The sequence below is a fragment of the Atheta coriaria genome, unplaced genomic scaffold, assembly GCF_025399875.1.
Source record: "Atheta coriaria isolate IRGN ID8LTWV9N9 unplaced genomic scaffold, Caltech_Dcor_3.1 hic_scaffold_5_pilon, whole genome shotgun sequence".
NCBI classification, from domain to species: domain Eukaryota; kingdom Metazoa; phylum Arthropoda; class Insecta; order Coleoptera; family Staphylinidae; genus Dalotia; species Dalotia coriaria.
The window spans coordinates 11,248,737-11,270,688 of NW_027045447.1; the positions used below are offsets into that span (position 1 = coordinate 11,248,737).

The 21,952-nt window shown below is 35.2% G+C and overlaps 3 long non-coding RNA genes across 5 annotated transcripts; 2 read left to right on the forward strand and 1 right to left on the reverse strand.

Moving 5' to 3' along the window:
• Positions 1 to 155: 155 nt before the first annotated feature.
• Positions 156 to 3,911, forward strand: LOC135792309 (uncharacterized). 2 transcript variants are annotated; one of them, XR_010548257.1, is made up of 5 exons: positions 156 to 389; positions 546 to 602; positions 666 to 766; positions 2,198 to 2,234; positions 3,458 to 3,911. It is a non-coding gene; the product is annotated as an uncharacterized lncRNA (long non-coding RNA). The 2 variants fall into 2 exon arrangements; XR_010548258.1 differs by lacking the exon at positions 666 to 766.
• On the reverse strand, positions 1,596 to 10,312 carry LOC135792310 (uncharacterized). Of its 2 annotated transcripts, none has more exons than XR_010548259.1 (2): positions 10,240 to 10,312; positions 1,596 to 2,370 (listed from the first exon to the last, which is right to left on the reverse strand). It is a non-coding gene; the product is annotated as an uncharacterized lncRNA (long non-coding RNA). The 2 variants fall into 2 exon arrangements; XR_010548260.1 differs by having other exon boundaries at positions 10,255 to 10,297.
• Positions 4,048 to 5,614, forward strand: LOC135792652 (uncharacterized). The gene is made up of 3 exons (XR_010548420.1): positions 4,048 to 4,124; positions 4,243 to 4,279; positions 5,507 to 5,614. It is a non-coding gene; the product is annotated as an uncharacterized lncRNA (long non-coding RNA).
• Positions 10,313 to 21,952: the final 11,640 nt, after the last annotated feature.

Genomic DNA, 21,952 nt, shown 5'->3' on the forward strand with positions numbered 1-21,952 from the left:
TGATAATTTAGTTTTTATTGTTGCACTTGGATATGCATACAATTTGTTTTATCAAAGCACAGTAGCTAATTTTACTTTTGTAATTATTTTTCCACCTTTTGCCATCCTTCTGTGATTCAAGTTGGCAACACTGTGCTAGTCGTCGATGTCATTTTCGCACGTCAGTATGAATTCGTCCGTTGCTTGGAGCCCGTGACTCGTCGTTTTATTCATAACTTTTTTAAATATAAACAACACTGTTTGTACTTCGTTTTCTGTTAAACTAAAGTTTTTGTACTGTAATTTATTCGTTTTCTAAATAGATGTTATTGCCAAGATTTCGCGAAGCAAATATTGTGCAATCATTGTATTTGCCGATTTTGAAGATGTAGTATCATAATTTGATCTTGGTAAGTTAAATTTATCGCTTCAAGGCTTAATTTAAACATTAACTAGCTGTTAATGGATGATCTGAATATCCGAGAACCTTGTTTGAATGTTAATACGCGCAATTTGAATGTTTTTGCACGTTTTGTTTGATTTGTTTCTTTTTTTGTTTGTTTTAGGGCTTAACCAGGTCAAAAGGTAGTACTAGAATAGTCACAGCATACATTAAAATTAAGGTAATTAAGTTTTCTTTGTTATAAATTTCATTCATCGTTGTACAAACAATGTTTTCATTGCAGTTGAATTAAATCCTTTACGCTTGTCAATCCGGTTCCCCCACAGAAAAATGACAGATTTGAAAGAAATACTGTACGCAATTACAGATTTCTACAAAAATTGGGTAATTTTGGCCTCCGCCAACAGATGGCGCGAGTAGTTTTAAATCGGTTTTCCACTTTCTTTTTCGACATTATTTCCTGCGCTGATAGATGGCGCTGCATGTATTTTCAAGTGTATTTTGTTTGCAATTTAGTTTCTGTCAGTAGTTTTTTGGTACGTTGGTGTTACGCGACTTTCGCCAGTTTTAAAGTTCATTTCTCGTTGAGTGATCGTAGTCGAAACTATCATAAAATGTATGTATTTTTGCTCTTTTCCTTCGAGCGCATTACAGTAACTTGAAAATTTAATTTTTTATTTTTTTACCGAATACGTAATCTACTGTTAAATTATATATACTTATTTAAATTTGAACGTGTTTGAATTTCATGGTGTTGTTGAGTTAAACAAGTTTCGCCTTGGGGGCATCGTCCGTTTTTTTTTTCATGCAATTTCAAAAAATATATGTGCTCATATGACAAATTTATACTTATATTTATGCAGTATATAATGTTTATTTATTACAAATTTGATGAATATTTGCATTATAATTACAAAATTTGATTTATTTACTTTGAATAAGTATATCCTTGCGACGTCTACATTTGAAGTTTCGAGTTATGTGTAAAAATTGCTATTTGTTTAATCATTCTTAGTATCTGTTTTCCTGCAATTAGAAAATTGATACCTTAAACTTATTGTTGCGGAAATTTCTTTTAAGCATTCCGCCGAAAATTTGAAAAGGGCAATTCAATTTTTTTATTGCCGATGTTCAATAAAACTCAAATCATAAATCATAATTTCATGATTTAAATTTTAGTTCACTAGCATGAACTAAAAATCATAAAATAGAATTGTATTCGTTTTGAAGACAAATCTATTATCAACGTTTGTGTATAAACAACTTTCTTATCGCATTAGTCGTGCGAGATGCTACGGGTAAGATTCTGGTCGCGCTGTCGCATGCAGCACATTTTACTCGTAGTTTAGTTCTTATTGCATTAAGTACGTGTCTATTGAATTCGCGGACAAGGTCGCGTGCCATCGACGCGCCGCCGGCTTTGCGCATCTATTGCTTTCTTGTCATAATCTGTCGCGTTGTTGCTTGCACAGTTGGGAGCCAGTTTCGTGCCGGTCTTTGGTTGGTCCAGACGTATTTTACGCGACTCATGTTGTTTGTCCCGGCATCTACTTTCCAAATTTGCATTATATTCGATTCTCAATCGACTATAGTAATGTTATTTACTGTTTGCGCGTATATAGTCCATAGAAGCCGGTTAAGTGCATCGCCCCCATGTTGATTTGATATTCATCATTAGGATGACCCATTGTGCTGGTGTAAGGAACTTTTTAGTAAACAGCCCAGATTGTTTGTTTTTCTCCGCTGTGTGATTATAATTACTAAATCGTATGAATTATTTTTGTTTTAATTTATGCTTTCTCTTTTTATTTATAGTATTTGCCATTCCTTGGAGTCCATGAGTCTTGCATTGGTAAGTTTATCATTAAATTATATTTTTCGTTTTAATTTCTGCGTCCTCCATTAGTTTGTATTTACGTTGTTTTGATTTATCGCGTTCCACAGCGTGTTGCAAATACATTAGATAGTCGCGTACTCGGTTGATACATCTAAAAACAAGTTTTAGTTTAGTTTTTTTTTATTGAAGATTCTATATCTTCGGAAAATTCTTTATAAGATAAGGTATTCAAATTGGGAAAGTAGGTGAGGTCGAGAATAATTCATAAACAATTAGCTAAGGACAAGGTTTGTTATTTTTATTTTTAGGGGAATTTTAGATATTGGTTTGTTTTTATTTACTGTATAATTCATAGATGGGACTAGCATAAACCAGAAATTGCTTATTTATCAACATTTTTTTTTGTCGCGTTGCCATCTGCTCATATCATATGCAGCATATTTTTGTTTAGTTTTGATGGCAAATACCCCACGGAACAGAATTATTTTTATTTTTTCCCTGATAGAGAATTTTCCAATCTTTCATATTCTTTGATCTGTTGTTCGCTTGCGCTTTTAATTTTAAAAAGGGCAGCGGTAGAATTGACTTGTATTCAGGGCACCGTACAAGGGCAGCGGTAGAAGTGACTTGTGTTCAGGGCACCGTACGTAGATGAACGTATAGCTGACTCCCATTTGCCCATTTTTATTATTTCATCTCTTAGATTTTCAATTTAACTAGCTTATCTTATAGAGAATTTGCTGTAGATTAAGAGATTGAAATCCTTTTGTTTGTATTAAGTTAAGCTGATAGTTTATATTATTATTTATTTTAGTTTTACGATGTGTATAGTTATAAATGTATCACTTCTGCACTGAAATAGAAATAAGCAATATTTTACTGTTCACACATGTTTCTGTTAAGTGAGCCTTCGTTGTTGTACATAAAAAATACTACGATAAACTACGAAAAACACCCCCAAAATTCAGCAATATTTCGCGCATTTTTAGTGTGTTGCGATGGAAATTGCAATTAACTAGTTTAACTTATAGAGAATTTGATGTAGATTGCCAATCTACAATCAATTCCTCTCTATCTCCTTTGGTATCAGTATTCGTTTGTGTATAAACACGTTTTCGTGTCGCATATATATCATATTTTACACTTCGCGCAGAAGTTTTATTGCATGTTTTGTCTCTGCTTTATTTTATCATTACTTGCACGCAATGTTCTAACTATCGTTCTCTTCTTTGTTTTAGCAATTGCCTTCGAGTTCCGATGCCCGAGTCACGAGCTAAATTAGAATGCGAATTTCATTCGCTTCGTCGTTCGACTCCCGATTTAAAATAAAATAAATATTGACACCTTCCCACATTTCCCTTAACAATGTCATTTATTTCACAGATTTTATCATCTTCAACAATAGTCTTGAGTGTTACATCGAGTGAAATACTGGTATGTGGTATGTGTAACTAAGTGTTTGTTTTGTACTTATCCCCACGTGCTGGTAATATGTACGTCTTTTTAATCATTGAGCGCGAGCTGGGCGTCACACAAACTCGAGCGGGGTGTCTAGAGTTGTAGAATTAAATTCTCCGTCGGGTTGTATTTGTTTGCGGTAGAAGTGACTCGATTCAGGGCACCTTACGAGGCCAGCGGTAAAAGTGACTCGTGTTCAGGGCACCGTATGAACCCGGCGAAAATTTTCATGAAAAAATCACCCTTTTCATGAAATGTTTGTATTTTTGTGTTTGCGCGCGATTTAGGCGGCTCACTAACTTCAGCGTAGCGTCTAGAGATGCGGAAATAAATTCTCCGTCGTGTTGTATTTTACTGTTTGCGCGTATATAGTCCATAGAAGCCGGTTAAGTGCATCGCCCACATGTTGATTTGATATTCATCATTAGGATGACCCATTGTGCTGGTGTAAGGAACTTTTTAGTAAACAGCCCAGATTGTTTGTTTTTCTCCGCTGTGTGATTATAATTTCTAAATCGTATGAATTATTTTTGTTTTAATTTGTGCTTTCTCTTTTTATTTATAGTATTTGCCGTTCCTTGGAGTCCATGAGTCTTAAATTGGTAAGTTTATCATTAAATTATATTTTTCGTTTTAATTTCTGCGTCCTCCATTAGTTTGTATTTACGTTGTTTTGATTTATCGCGTTCCACAGCGTGTTGCAAATACATTAGATAGTCCGGTCCCCCTTTGATACATCTAAAAACAAGTTTTAGTTTGGTTTAGTTTTTTTTTAATTGAAGATTCTATATCTTCGGAAAATTCTTTATAAGATAAGTTATTCAAATTGGGAAAATAGGAGAGGTCGAGAATAATTCATAAACAATTAGCTAAGGACAAGGTTTGTTATTTTTATTTTTAGGGGAATTTTAGATATTGGTTTGTTTTTATTTACTGTATAATTCATAGATGGGACTAGCATAAACCAGAAATTGCTTATTTATCAACATTTTTTTTGTCGCGTTGCCATCTGCTCATATCATATGCAGCATATTTTTGTTTAGTTTTGATGGCAAATACCCCACGGAACAGAATTATTTTTATTTTTCCCTGATAGAGAATTTTCCAATCTTTCATATTCTTTGATCTGTTGTTCGCTTGCGCTTTTAATTTTAAAAGGGCAGCGGTAGAATTGACTTGTATTCAGGGCACCGTACAAGGGCAGCGGTAGAAGTGACTTGTGTTCAGGGCACCGTACGTAGATGAACGTATAGCTGACTCCCATTTGCCCATTTTTATTATTTCATCTCTTAGATTTTCAATTTAACTAGCTTATCTTATAGAGAATTTGCTGTAGATTAAGAGATTGAAATCCTTTTGTTTGTATTAAGTTAAGTTAATAGTTTATATTATTATTTATTTTAGTTTTACGATGTGTATAGTTATAAATGTATCACTTCTGCACTGAAATAGAAATAAGCAATATTTTACTGTTCACACATGTTTCTGTTAAGTGAGCCTTCGTTGTTGTCCATAAAAAATACTACGATAAACTACGAAAAACACCCCCCGAAATTCAGCAATATTTCGTGCATTTTTAGTGTGTTGCGATGGAAATTGCAATTAACTAGTTTAACTTATAGAGAATTTGATGTAGATTGCCAATCTACAATCAATTCCTCTCTATCTCCTTTGGTATCAGTATTCGTTTGTGTATAAACACGTTTTCGTGTCGCATATATATCATATTTTACACTTCGCGCAGAAGTTTTATTGCATGTTTTGCCTCTGCTTTATTTTATCATTACTTGCACGCAATGTTCTAACTATCGTTCTCTTCTTTGTTTTAGCAATTGCCTTCGAGTTCCGATGCCCGAGTCACGAGCTAAATTAGAATGCGAATTTCATTCGCTTCGTCGTTCGACTCCCGATTTAAAATAAAATAAATATTGACACCCCTTCCCACATTTCCCCTTAACAATGTCATTTATTTCACAGATTTTATCATCTTCAACAATAGTCTTGAGTGTTACATCGAGTGAAATACTGGTATGTGGTATGTGTAACTAAGTGTTTGTTTTGTACTTATCCCCACGTGCTGGTAATATGTACGTCTTTTTAATCATTGAACGCGAGCTGGGCGTCACACAAACTCGAGCGGGGTGTCTAGAGTTGTAGAATTAAATTCTCCGTCGGGTTGTATTTGTTTGCGGTAGAAGTGACTCGATTCAGGGCACCTTACGAGGCCAGCGGTAAAAGTGACTCGTGTTCAGGGCACCGTATGAACCCGGCGAAAATTTTCATGAAAAAATCACCCTTTTTCATGAAATGTTTGTATTTTTTTGTGTTTGCGCGCGATTTAGGCGGCTCACTAACTTCAGCGTAGCGTCTAGAGATGCGGAAATAAATTCTCCGTCGTGTTGTATTTGTTTGTTGCAGGAATTCGACCTGAAACCCGCGACAATTTGCGTTAAATGGTGATTTACTCACCCTTTTTCGTGCAATATTTGTATTTTTTCCGGTTTGCACGCGATCTTCGTGTCTCAATAACTTCAGCGCTTCATCAAAAGATGCGGAATTAAATTCTTCGTCGGGTGGTATTTGTTTGATGCAGGAATTCTGCTTGCAACGAGTGAAAATTTGCATTAAAAGGTGATTTAATCACCCTTTTTCGTGTAATATTTGTATTTTTTCGGGTTTGCACGCGATCTTCGCGTCTCAATAACTTCGGCGTGGCATCAAAAGATGCGGAATTAAATTCTTTGTCGGGTGATATTTGTTTGATGCAGGAATTCTGCCTGCAACCCGCGTAAATTTGCATTAAAAGGTGATTTACTCACCCTTTTTCGTGCAATATTTGTATTTTTTCGGGTTTGTTCGCGATCTTGGCGTCTCAATAACTTCGGCGCGGCATCAAAAGATACGGAATTAAATTCTTTGTCGGGTGATATTTGTTTGATGCAGGAATTCTGCCTGCAACCCGCGAAAATTTGCATTAAAGGTGATTTACTCACCCTTTTCGTGAAATATTTGTATTTTTCGGGTTTGTCAGGGCACCGTATGAACCCGGCGCAAATTTGCATGAGAAAATCACCCTTTTTTCATGAAATGTTTGTATTTTTTCGTGTTTGCGCGCGATCTAGGCGGCTCACTAACGTCAGCGCGGCGTCTAGAGATGCGGAATTAAATTCTCCGTCGGGTTGTATTTGTTTGTTGCAGGAATTCGACCTGCAACCTCGAAAATTTGCATAAAAGGGTGATTATTGACATCCTTTCTCGTGAAATGAATGCGCTGTCCCGCACTTCCTCTCATTAATGTAAATTATTTCCAAATTTTTCTCATCTTCAACACTGATCTAAGTGTTGCAATACTGGAAATATATTTTGTTTGTTACAGATTTCATCTTTCCAAGACGAAACTTCAAAATATCCAGGAGAATTTCGTGATTTTCCATTCCGGTTATGGCGTCAGTCTTGACGTCGAATGATATTCGTAGTTTTAAAATGTTTTTTGTTTTCACATTAAATTTTTCATTAGCAACACCTTGTATATATGTTTCCATTTTCAATCACCTAGAAAATGAGCTATTTGCCAACATGTGCGTGGCTATGCAGGTCGTAAGTCAACATGGCGGCACGTATTTGTTTGACTTATAAAATCTAAACATGTATTCTATTGAATAAAGAAACAGTAAGATATATTGACTTCTTTGATTTGTGTGTACCCCTTCTATGATTATAGGTACAGTTCCCTCTCTTTCTATTAATACAGAAGTGGAGAAAGGACATTTTCAGTTTTAAAGAGCAGGTCAAAAACTATCTGCGCAATAGTGCTACAAGAGCATAAATGGCTTCGCATTATGTTTTATAGAAAATGATATTTTTAAAAACTAGAGTACGACAAATTATTGAAATCTTTTACTTAAAGGCAAGAAAATAAATTGTAATTTGTATTTAAATACGATTACCGTTTTAAGAACACACGGCTGATGAACTCGAGAACCAAGATAGCATTGAAAGCAGTAATCCATCGCGGTGACATGGCAGAGAAAATTTTACCTGTGATATTTCAGATATCAGTTCTGAAAACAATTAACGCACAACACTGGTCCATCGCGAAAAGGGCGAATCGGAAGATAATTTAATAAATTTTGGAATGGGTACGTATGGATTAGGCCTGCTGGGGATACCACGATAAAAAAGCAGCGCCACGTACTCTACCTCATGGTGTGGTGAGGAAATGAAGTTTTTTTAGCTGCAAACGAATGGTAATTTTATATGCCCGTACGCTAAAACCAAAGGGAGAAATGTATTATTTTACTGGGCTAATAACTGTTTTGTAAATTTTTCGGATTTAGGGGCCCCAACTGATTTAGTATTTAGCCCCACTGAAGCATAATTCAAGACTGATCTTAAGTCTCCCACAAGTCACCAAGTTTCTTCAATAAACTGCTTTGGAGGCTCTCATTTAAGTAAAAATTGACCCAATAATTAATATCTCGGAAATATTTGATCTAAAATCGGTCAATCTTTTAATTGCATGTCATAAATTTAGTTTTTTCACAATTTTAAATAATTAATCTAAATTAAAGCATCTATTACTCCAAAATACTTATAGATGGCACTAGCATGGACTAAAAATCGTGTGTGTAGGTTTTATTGCTTTATTTCTATATCAGCAAACGTGTATCTGACAAGAATTGCGTTTATTTTGATCACAACTTACACTTCTTTATCGCATTCTCCGCGTGTATGTATGCAACGCATGAGATTATCTCACAAATTGACTTCCAAAAATTGCATTTTTATGCTTGAAGAATTTCACCTTTTGCTACTTGTGGATTTTGCACCCTTGAGTCTTACATCGTAGAAGTATATCTTAAAATGTATCGTATACAAAACTCCCCTTTACTATTTTCTTAAATACTCTTTTATGGATATTCTCAACAAATTTAGACCTAAAATTGCATTTTGGCGTTTGAAGGGACCTGTTCCTTTATGGTTTTAGGGATTTGCCAAAATTCCTGAATCTAGATCGTAGAAGGACCATTCTTGCACTTCAGATTGTAGTGGTATTAACTGCAGTAGTAGATTACCTCACAAATTGACCCCAAAATTGCATTTTTATGTTTCAAAGACTAATTTTTGCGGTTTGTGGATTTTAAACCTGAGTCTGACATCGTATACACCACATATTTTGCATCAGATTGTAAGTATTACGTTTCTTTACTTCCTGTAAATAACTTTTTGTGAATATCTCATAAATTAACCCTAAAATTGCATTTCATGTTCGAAAGACTTAATGGTTTGTTTTAGGATTGTAATCTGAATATGACATCGTAGAAGGATTCATTCTAGTATCAGACTAGTACCAATTCCTTTATCATTTTCCTCACAACTTTGTGATTATCGTACAAATTGATCCCTGAAAAGTGCATTTTATGTTCGAAGGACTAATTTTGATGGTTTTAGTGGATTTTGCAACCTGAGTCTATCATCGTAGAAGGACCATTTTGGTATCAGATTGTAAGTACTCAATTCCTTTATCATTTTCTAAATAACTTTGTGATTATCGTACAAATTGATCCCAAAAGTGCATTTTATGTTCAAAGACTAATTTTGCTTGTTTTAGGATTTGCACCTGAGTCTGACATCGTAGAAGGACCATTCTAGTATCAGATTGTAAGTAATTAATTCTCTTTATCATTTTCTAAATAACTTTTAGAACATTCACAAATTAACCCTTAAAATTGCATTTTTATGTTCAGACTAATTTTTGCTTGTTTTAGGATTTGCACCTGAGTCTGACATCGTAGAAGGACCATTCTGGTATCAGATTGTAAGTACTAATTCCTTTATCATTTTCCCCAATAACTTTGTGATTATCGTACAAATTGGATCCCAAAAAGTGCATTTTATGTTCAAAAGACTAATTTTGCTTGTTTTAGGATTATGCACCTGAGTCTGACACATCGTAGAAGGACCATTCTAGTAGTATCAGATTGTGTACTAATTCCTTTATCAATACTTTTCCCTCAATACTCTTGTGATTATCGTACAAATTGATCCCAAAAGTGCATTTTGGCGTTCGAAGGACTAATTTTTGGCTTTGTTTTAGGATGCCAAAATTTGAGTCTGACATCGTAGAAGGACCACTTGGGGTATCAGATTGTGGGTACTAAATTCTTTTATCATTTTCTAAATGCTAACTTGTGGATTATCAAATTGATCCTGAAAAGTGTATTTTATGTTCGAAGGACTAATTTTTTGATGGTTTTAGGATTTTGCAACCTGAGTCTGACATCGTAGAAGACCATTCTGGTATCAATATTCATATAAACGTTTCTATTCGTGCGAGGTTCACCATTGGTAGATTAATGCACTGGTGACCCACTGTATTAATGACTCTAGAGTTGAGATAAGTATGTTCAGATGAGTTTTGCCTTACTGTTACAGAATTCCCACCTGCTGCTTTGTTATTGTTGGTTTTACGTGGAATTTTGTGGATTTGTAGCGTTAGGTGGTGAGTTGTTGGGCCATTGCTGGTTATACTCCCTCAAGGACTCAATGGCGGCCGACTTACAGTTCCATTACTCACAGGATTCAAATATCCTTCTGGTGAGTTGACAGCGCTTCTTCTTGGACTTCTCTTTGGTTCTACTGTTTTGCATGTTGCATGTTTAGTAACCATTCACATCCAGACCTTCTTTCACCTATGTTTCTCACTTGATATTATGCTGTAGGTAGTTGAATAATTGCTCAGCTCTTGCATTTGAATGCAAATATGCCTGGCCTAGGTGCTAAATACTGCTGATTTCAGGTAGTTTTTAGTTAGAATTTATAAGGTATCTGGATACAAGCCTGAGACGACGCGGCAGCCATTAAAATGTTTGCTAAGGAGAGGAGTGAGAAATTAAGAATTTGCTGTTGCGATATATAGGCAACCCAAATATACAGCTCTTATACCTGGTATTATATTGGTATTCAATATTGTTGCAAAATTATTAAAACAACTATAATCTTTATTTATATTTATCAAAAATAAATATAAAACGTTTAAAAATCATGAGTTATGCCAAAATTCTAGTCAAATATTTTACTTGTTATGATAAAATTATAATTTTGTTCCCAATGACTGATGCGAGCACAATTCCAGTTTAATTCCAAGGTCAAATCTAGTAAAAAGTTTTTAAATCAAAAACCTGGAGGAGTGGAAAATTAAGTATTTGCAGTTACAAATAGGCAAACCCAACATACACCTCGATTTTACACTAGGCACCACATATATTCAATATTGTTTGCAAAATTATTAAAACAACTAATCTTTATTTATATTTATCAAAAATAAATATAAAACGTTTATAATCATGAGTTAGTACACATTCTAGTCAAATATTTAGTTGCTATTATAATGTATCATAATTTTGTTTTAATGAATGATTTATACACCCAGTTTAATTCCAAGTGTCAAATCTAGTAAAACTTTTAAATCAAGAACCTTGAAATTAAATCTCATTGGGGTGTATAAATCTTTCAGATTTTGCACCTGAGTCTGACATCGTAGAAGGCCACCATTCTTGCATCAGATTGTAAGTATTTAATTTCTTTATCATTCTAAATAACTTTTTAGATTATCTCACAAATTAACCCTTCAAATTGCATTTATGTGTTCGGAAGACTAATTTTTTGCTTGTTTTAGGGATTTTGCACCTGAGTCTGACAAATGTCGTAGAAGCAATTCATTTCTTCCTGTAATTTAGACAGGTATTTAATTTTTATCATTTTCCTAAATAACTTTTGTTATCTCACAAATTCAACCCTGTAAATTGCATTTTTAGGTTCGAAAGACTAATTTTTGTTTGTTTTAGGATTTTGCACCTGAGTCTGATATCAGAAGCAAATTACCTTGTATCAGATTGTGTTATTTTTATCATTTTCCTAAATAACTGTGATTATTCAAATAAAACTTAAACTTGCATTTTATGTTCGAAAGAATTTAATTTTGCTTGTTTTAGGATTTTGCACCTGGAGTCTGACGTCGTAGAAGCACCATTCTTGTATCAGATTGTAAGTATTTAATTTCTTATCATTTTCCTAAATTACTTTTGGTGATTATCTCAAGGCAACAACCTGAAAAATTGCATTTTTATGTTCGAAAGACCTAATTTTTGCTTTTTCTGTTTTAGGATTTTGCACTCTGAGTTCGACATCGAAGGACCATTCTTAGGCATCAGATTAGTACTAATTCTATCATTTTCCTCAATGTAACTTTGTGATTATCTCACAAATTGTCACCAAAAGCGCGCGTTTGGTGTTCGAAGGACTAATTTTCTTGTTTTACTTGCACCTGAGTCTGATATCGTAGAAGGACCATTCTAGTAACAGATTGTAAGTAATTAATTTCTTTTATCATTTTCCCAACTAACTTTTGTAGATTATCCTCACAAAACTGTCCCCCAAAAGTGCATTTTTGGTTCGAAGGACCACTTGCTTGTTTTAGGATTTTGCACCTGAGTCTGACATCGTAGGAGACCATTCTTTCTGCATCAGATTGTAAGTATTTAATTTCTTTATCATTTTCCTAAAATAACTTTTGTAGAATATTTCATACCAACCCTTAAAGTTGCATTTTCATGTTCGAAAGACTAATTTTTGCTTGTTTTAGGATTTGCACCTGAGTTCTACATCGTAGAACCATCTTCTTGCACAAGATTGTAAGTATTAAATTCTTTATCATTTTCTATAAATAATTTGTGTATTATCACACGGGAAAACCTGCAGCAAAATGTCATTTTGTGCTTCTGATAATTTTGTTTGTTTTGTACTCCAGTAGCGAACAAAATTGTCCTAGGACAACGATTCTTTCATCAGAATGTGAGAGTAATGAATTTGTTTATCATTTTCATAAATAATTTGTGCGGGATTATCACATGGGGAAACCTGCAAAATGTCATTTTGTGCTTCGATATGTCCAATTTTTGTTTGTTTTAGGTGTCTTAGCAGGCGAACAAATTGCCCTAGGACGTCGATTCTTCTTTCATCAGGAATGAGTAATGAGTTTGTTTATTATTTTCATAAATAATTTGTGATTATCACACGGGAACCCAGAAATGTCATTTTTGTGCTTCTGATATGCTAATTTTTGTTTGTTTTAGGTGTCTAGTATAAGGAACAAATTCAAGTTCTAGGATAACGATTTTTTCATCAGAAATGTGAGTAATGAATTTGTTTATCATTTCTTATAATAATTTGTGTGATTATCACACGGGGAAACCCGCAAAAATGTCATTTTTGTGCTTCGATGTGCTAATTTTACTGGTTTTAGGTGTCTAGCAGGCGAACAAATTGTCCTAGGACAACGATTCTTTCATCAGGAATGTGAGTACTTGAATTTGTTTATCATTTCATAAATAATTTGTGTGATTATCACACGGGAAACCTGCAGAAATGTCATTTTGTGTTTCGATATGCTAATTTTGTTTGTTTTAGGTGTTCAGTACAGGCGAACAAATTGTACCTAGGACAACGATTCTTTCATCAGAATGTGAGTAATGAATTTGTTTATCATTTCCATAAATAATTTGTGTGATTATCAATGGGAAACCTGCAAAATGTCACTTTGTGCTTGATATGCTAATTTTGTTTGTTTTAGGTGTGTCTAGCAGGCGAACAAATTGCCCTCAGGACAACGATTCTTCTATCAGAATGTGAGTAATGAGTTTCGTTTATCATTTTCATAAATAATTTGTGCGATTATCATACGGAAACCTGCAAAAATGTCATTTTTGTGCTTCGATATGCTACTTTTTACTTGTTTTAGGTGTCTAACAGGCGGTAAACAAATTGCCCTAGGACAACGATTCTTTCATCAGAATGTGAGTAATGAATTTGTTGGATCATTTTCATAAATAATTTTTGTGGGATTATCACATGGCAAACCTGCAAAATGTCATTTTTGTGCTTCGACGTGCTAATTTTTGTTTATTTTAGGCGTATAGCAGGGCGAACGAAATGTCCTAGGAACACGATTCTTAACTAATCTAGATTGTAGTATTGAATTTGTTTATCGTTTTCTATAAATAATTTTGTTTGATTTAACACACGGAACATTTGGTGCAAATTCCTAATTTGTGTACTTGAAATAAGTTAATTTTGATGATTTTAGGACAACGGTCCTATGATATTATTGTGTGGAAATTGAAATTGTTTCTCATTCTTGTAAATAATTTTCATGTTTGATATATAATGAAAGTAAATTAAATATGTTATTTTAAATATAAGCAGTATATTTACTTACAGATTTCTGTCTTAATTCGTTTCTTAAGTTCGCGTCCCAAAACCAGATGGTGCCACTATAAGGTGCAAGGTCAGCTAGCTATTTTGTTTCTTGGGACCACGCCAGATGGCGCTTCTAATGATTTAGCCGAAATCTTACTTCATTTCTTTTGTTTTGTTTTTATGCATGTGATTGCGGTGCGCACGTCACTTTTGCATACACAACTTTTATGTAAAAAACGAAAAATAACGAAAGTTCGATTTTTGTGCTTTCGGTTGTTTTAGGTGTCTAGCGGGCGAACGTGATATCGTAAAACAATCATTCTTTCACAAGTATTCGAATTGTATATGTATTAAAAATATATTTATTTATTAAAATTCCATGTGATTTTTTTGATGTACAGTTTTATTTTTGAGTTTAATATAAGGTCCTTGAGGGCATCTTCAAAACTGTTTCAAACCGTTTTAGCTTAATTTAGCGAATTAAATATGAATTAAAGTCACAAATCACAGCGCATCTGATTTGTGTTTGTTTGTTTTTAGACGTCCAGGAGTTGAACGTGATCTCGGTGTACGAGATCGTGCAATCGTGCCTGCATTCAATTGTAGTAGAGTATTAAAATTTTATCACTTTCATATCTGCTTTGTTCACGTAGCCTGCCATTCTTTCCTTGTTTACGTCGATCGTGCGATGGTTGTCTGGTAATAATGCGTTTGGTCTACAAGTCGATCTCGCAACTAATTTGCGCTGCTTCTGTGATTTTTAAATGGTAGTTGAATTAGAATCGATCGTAGCAAAGATAGCATTTAGAATTAATGGACTAGTGTGGTGCGCAGTTAATGAATTATCGCGCGTGAAGCCAGGAATTTGTGTAGTTACATTGTGCGCACGTCTTTTGCTGTCGGCCGTCGGATATCTCGTCGACACGAAGAATTCTTACTGATTTATATTTTTGTAATATTTATTAAATAATTCAAACGTAAAATATACTTGATTGTTTCCCGTGTGAAATGAAGTCCGTAAAATCTAATCCGTGCACTAGTACTTGTAGCATATGTAATTTAAATTCTGTAAATAGACTAACTTGTATATGTACTACCCTTAATTATATGAGTTTGAAATAAAATATAATTCTAATAGTATATTTAAAAGCAGTCATCTATATCAATATTCCTATTGGTCGTTTTCTAAATTCAGATTTAAAGATCATATCGATTACCCGTGTTTGAAGTTCTTATATATGAGAGAATGCTGTTGTTTTAAAAAAAGGTGACAAAAACAAATAAATACAATACCTGAAACGAATAGAGTTTGATAAGTGAGTTAGGTTTGTGTATGTGCATATAAGCAATATGCTTGAGGTCTGTGGATCGAATCTCTCAGCTAGAAGGCAATTTTATTACAATAAGAAATTTACGAAATGTGGGTTGCATACCACAAAACTCAAGATTCAAAATGTTAGAAGCCAACTTGAAAGCAGAGTACACGAAGCACAGTAAGAATAAGTGAGAAGAGACATGGAGGAGTGCGAAAAAAGAGGCAAGTGGTGAGAGCAGCAGGAGAGAATAGAGAAACAAGAAGAGAAAGAGAATATAGAAGAGAGTACAGGAAGAAAAGAGGAATAAAGTACAGATTTTAAATTTTTTGGTACGTGTTGCTTATAAGACAGTAGGCCCACTACTTCTGATGCGTCCATTGTTCTGCCCATCCTACAGCTACATGTCTCTGTGCCCATCCCCTGAAATTATCAGGCATATCAACAATTTCTATGGTGGGGATCATCCCCAGAGAGAGGGAACTCTAGATCCTTTTAAGAACTTGTAAAATATTTCAAATTTTAAGTCGTCTAAAAGAGGGACACCAAAAATATTCTACAAGTTCACCCGTAGCTGAAATGAAAGATGAAGCACACAACCATAAGCAGATACCCAATACCATAGTGTATCCCCGAGTGGGGAGAGAACTTCTTGAGGGTCTTGTAGAAGAGTTTCGAAAGTGCTGCTGCGCTTCCCTCAGGAGCCGACCATAACATCAGAGAAATACTTAAGCAAGTTGTGATCTGCGTTCGCAACGAATGTAGCATAAAGTACAAGTTGCGTTTCAAGCTATTGCCTCAACATTTCATTAACAAACTAAATACAAATATGTTCATAACTTGTATGTTCAATAGTTACAAAAACATACGTCATTTCAAAACATGTTACACCCGTATAGCCGCGCTTAGCGCTAACGGCTGCGAAATTACAAAACATAACACTGAAAAATAATAAATTACGCATTGTTTCTGACATCAGAGGAAAAATTAAATACAGGTGTTGGCCAAAGAAAATCTTTTAATTAAAAAGGCACGCGCCTGCGTGTTACAACAGCATAATTCCTAGCGCTACGAGTACCATGCGCGGCGCAAACACAACTTTTAATATAACTCGCGCATAAATTGCAAAATATATTTATAATACTCTGGGAGATGTAAAATTAAATTCTGCATTTGGGGAAAATTAACTGAACTAATTATGCATTAACGTCGCGTCTACCTGTTATAACAACAAAAAAACTGTTAATTCCTAAAGCAAACGAGTACTACGGCGCAAAACACAACTTATTATAACCCGCAAGTTACGGCATTTCTTCTGGCAAAACATTTTATACCGGGAGATGCAAATTTAATTCTGCATTTGGGAAAATTAATCCGAACTATTCATACCGCGTTCGCGTTATAACAAAACCACATACCCTAGCGCAACGAGTACCAGTGCGCGTATATACAAAACAACTTTCAATATATAACTGCGGTACGGAATTTTCTGGCAACACATTTTTTATACTGGGAGATGCAGAATTAAATTCCCGCATCTGGATAAAATTAATCTGAATCCGATTGGCGACACCGCGTTCCAGCGTAAAGAAAATGCAACCATAATTCCTAGCGCGCCGCGAGTACTTACGTATGCAAAACACAACTTTCATTATACCGCGCGCGAATTTCTGGTAAAAACATTTTATACTGGAGATGTAAAATTAAATTCTGCATTTGGGAAAATTCATCTGAAATCCAATTATGATTAACGCGCTCCACCTGTTATAACAAAAACTACAATTCCAGCGCAACGAGTACCAATGGCGCAAAACCCAACTTCTACCATCCCTGCGTTAGCGAATTTCGGCAAAACATTTTTATAATCACGCAAAATTAAATTCCCGCATCTGGGAAAATCAATCTGAACGAACATGACACCGCGTTCGCGTTATAACAGTACCGCGTCTTAGCGCAACGAGTACCACGGCGTAAACACAACTTTCACTATAACTCGCGTTACGGAATTTTCTAAAAACACTTTTATAATTGGGAGATGCAAAATTAAATTCCGTAATCTGGAAAAATTAATCCGAACTAATTATGACACCGCGTTCGCGTGTTATGTAACAAAAACTACACCCTAGCGCAACCGGTAAATTAGTGCATATATAATATTAAACTTAACTATAACTCCGTACAAGCCGGAATTTTCTGGCAAAACATTTTTATACTGGGAGAGTAGAATTAACTCTGGCATCTGGGAAAATCTAATCCAACCACTATGACAACGCGTTCATTATTATAACAAAAACTACACCCGAAAGCCAGCCGGCAAAACACAACTTTCTACGGCAACCTGCGGCATATGGAATTTTGCAAAACATTTTGCACGTAGATGTAAAATAAAAATTCTGCATTTGGGAAAATTAATTCGAACTAATTATGACAATCGCGTTCACCCGTTATAACAAAAACTACAATCCGTAGCGCAACGGCGCACGTGGCAAAACACAACTTTCACGGTAACTCGCGTTACGGAATTTCTGGCAAAATATTTTATACTGGAGATGCAAAATTAAATTCTGCATCCGGGAAAATTAATCCGAACTACTGGCGACACCGCGTTCGCGTAGCGAGAACAAAAAACTACAATCTTCAGCTAACGAGTACCAGCGCGTAGCGCCACACAACTTTAACTATAACCTCGCGCTACGGAATTCTTTCCGGCAAAACATTTTATATACTGGGAGATGCAGAATTCAAATTCCGTATTTGGGAAAATTAATCCAAACCAATTGGCGACACCAGTGTTCACCTATTATAACAAAAAAAAAAACTACAATTCCTAGCGCCTGTGTAGGTACCACGGTGGCGCAAACACAACTTTCATAACTGCGTTACGGAATTTTGGTAAAACATTTTTAAAATGGGAGACGTAAATAAAAATTCCTGCATTTGGGAAAAATTCACCTCGAACCACCAGACACCGCGTTCACCTGTTATAAACAGGAAAAACTACACCCTAGCGCAACGAGTACGGCGCAAACACAACTTTCACTATAACCTGCGTTACGGAATTCTTCTGGCAAAATATTTACTGGAGATGCACTTGCATCTGGGAAAATTAATCCGAACTATGACACCGCGTTCGCGTGTTATAACAAAAAAAACTACAACGCGCAACGAGTACCAGTGCGTATACATACACAACTTTAACTATACCCGCGCTACGGGAATTTCTGGCAAAACATTTTATACTGGAGATGCAGAGAATTAAATTCTGCATCTGGGAAAATTAATCCGAACTAATTATGATTGACCGCGTCTGCGTGTTCTAACAAAAAACTATACCCTAGCGCAACGAGCATGGCGCAAACATAATTCTCATTATAACTGCGTTACGAAATTTTCTGTAAAACACATTTATACTGGGAGATGCAAAATTAAAATCTGCATCTGGAAAAATAAACTGAATCCACTATGCGACACCGCGTCTGCGTTATAACAAAAAACTACAATTCCTAAAGCGCAACGCAACAGTAAAAACACAACTTTCTACCCATAACCTGCAAGCTACGAAATTCCCTTCTGGCAAAACACATTTATACTGGGAGATGCAAAATTAAAATCTGCATCTGGGAAAAGGAATTAATGGCGGATACCGCGTTCGCGTGTTATAAGAAGAAAACTACAATTCCTAGCGCAACAAGGCACTACGGCGCAAAACAACACAACTCGGCATTATAACTCGCGTTACGGAATTTTCAATGAAATAATTCAATGAAATATTTAATCAAAAGAATAGAAATACTAACACCGATAAATAAGTAGAAGTCAAATAATTCTCGTGCGCAAGCTGTAGGTACGGAATAGCTTTATCTTGTTTCATTTTTGCGCATCAACCGGCCCAGCATCTCACATCAGTCGGGAAGCAAACCGTGAAAGAAAGTCAATAAATCTGCATATCAGGGCATTCCAGTGTAAAATATTTAAACATCAGTGAAAAATAAGCATTCTAGCGGCAATGTATTAAATTTATAGTAATTCAAACCGGAAATGACAATTACAATGAAGCGAACTAGAACTATGCCTCATGAAATGTACTTAATTATAATCTCACCCATGTACTCTCTCCACGTGTATGGTAACTCATGGTCTCACTGGTACTTCACTACTATAATAAATGAATAAAAGTTAAAACATGTTATATAAATGCAAAATAAAAGAATGTATCAATCTGCATCAAAACACGATGTTTGTTGTCGAAATGGTGCACGGTGCATCTCCCACACACGGCGAACGATAAGAACATTACCTGCCGTAAACAAACACCGATAAGCGTCAATAGTCGAAGTTATTTGAACACAGTGCTAGTTGGCAATGTCGGCAATGCTAGAAACGCTTAGATTTTAATTTGAATTTAATAAAAGATGCAAAACGTTCATATGAATTTACTGTATTAATTAGGTTTTGGTGATCGTATTATTTGCAACAGGAGGCGCAATACTGGCAGCGGCCATGCGATGCGCCTGAAAGGGGAAATTACATGCACGGTGAACGCGACGTTATATCGGATACCGACAGGCGCATAGAACGGAAAACTGGGGTCTCAATTACATTTATTATTCTAACTTTAAATTAAGTCCAATGCTATTTACGCAAGTGCAGAATAAAAATAAATACCACTCTTACCAATTGAAGATGGCCGACGCCACTTCACAACAAGTAAACAACATAGCCGCGATACATTTACGCGCAAATAATAAAATAACAATACTAAAGTTGTCGCTAAACAATAGGTCAATTGATGGATCGAATATAATCTGAATTGCAGTAGAACCGGATAAACAATAGAGTCGCGCAAAATGTCCGGATCAACCAGCGACCGGCACAAACTGGCCGCAAGCCGCATAAGCAAACGACGAGGAAGCCGGCGATAAGAAAACAGGTGCGCAAAGCCGGCGCGTCACACGCGACCTTATGCGTGAATTGCAATAGATGCGCAACTGAGTGGCGCGTCGTTGGTACGACCTGGCGCGCGAAATTGCATCAGCCATCTTCTGGGATCAAAACTAAACTAAGATGGCAACATGCGGCGAGGTGCTGGCAAACGTGACGACACGGCAATGTGATAAGAAAGTATATTGTGTTCCAACAAAAGGACAAATGCTTTATTTTACATTTTTAGTCCATTCTAATAAGCATCTATAAAATGATACAGTGGTTTCTGAAATATAGACAGTATAATAAAATTAAAAATTCGATTCGCGTACTCTTGATATTTATTCTCTGATATTCTGATATTTAATTGAACATTCATCGTTTTTCCTTCACCAGGGAACATATATAATACTTTGAACTGTAATCATCTGTTGCTGATAATAAAAATGCATTAGAATTTATAAAATTCAGCTAGTTATATTCATGAAAGAATGTGAAGCTAAGGTTTATTTACGATCCCAATATAATAAACAGCAACGGTGCGTTTTGATTCCACGAAATAAAGATTCGATACCTGCAGGTAAACAAACTTATCTCTTTGCGCTAAAATCGCGTGATTCACACCGCACGGTAAAACCCACTACCGCCAACAAATGCTAAATATTTTAATGCAAAACCGTAAATCTTAGCGCCATCTAACCTTTGAAAATATTAATCAACTACAAAACACGTTTATCAAATATGCAACAAAAATATGCAAAAAAGTCAATACATATCGGGAAATGAGGTAAATAAATTTCACCACAGGGAGATACAGAATTCAAATTCCGCATCAGGGAAAAAAATGATTTCAAACCTATTGTGACACCGCGTTCGAGGCCATATTCAATCATTTCATTTTATTCAATCGCGAATATCTCGCAAACTAAAAGAGATAAAAAGGTACAAATTGCAGAGATTATTCTACGGACCATTCTATAATGATAGGCTAAACCAACCGGTGGTAAAATGGCAAATAATTATATTTCCTACAGTAAAGGTCGAAAACGCGACCAAAAGTGCTAAAAGTGACATTTTGCAATTTTGCCCATTTTATTCAATCGCGAATAAATATCTCGTAAACCAACAGAGATAAATACAGACCTGGATCGCAGCGTCTTATTCCGGACCAATCTCATCAGATAGGATAGCTAAAAAGGGAAACCGAGAGATAAATTTTAAGTCTTGCGAAAAATTCGCTAAGGGGTGTTTGATACTTTTTCTTCGACGATTTTGCGTACCCATATCTTAAACTAAACGAGATAGCTGTACCAACGAATTATTGATTATGAAAGATTGAAAAATTCTCAATCAGGTAAAATATAAAATAATTATATTTCCTACAGTAAAGGTCGGAAAAACGGGGCGACTGTGCGCTAAAAGTGACATTTTCAATTTTGCCCATTTTATTCAATCGCGAATATCTCAAAACCAAAAGAGATAAATAAGATCTGATCGCAGCGTTCAATCTACGAATCCAATCTCTATCAGATATAGATGCCGCGGAAATCTGAGAGATGTTCTAAGTTCAGAAAAAATTAAGCGGCGGGGGTGTTTGATACTTTTTTCGACGATTTTCAAAAATTCATATCTCTTAAACTAAAAGAGATAGCTACCAAATCTGTTGATTATGAAAGATTGGAAAATCTCAATCAGGTAAAAATATAAAATAATTATATTTCCTACAGTAAAAGGTCGAAAAACGCGACTAAAAGTGCTAAAAAGTGACATTTTGCAATTTTT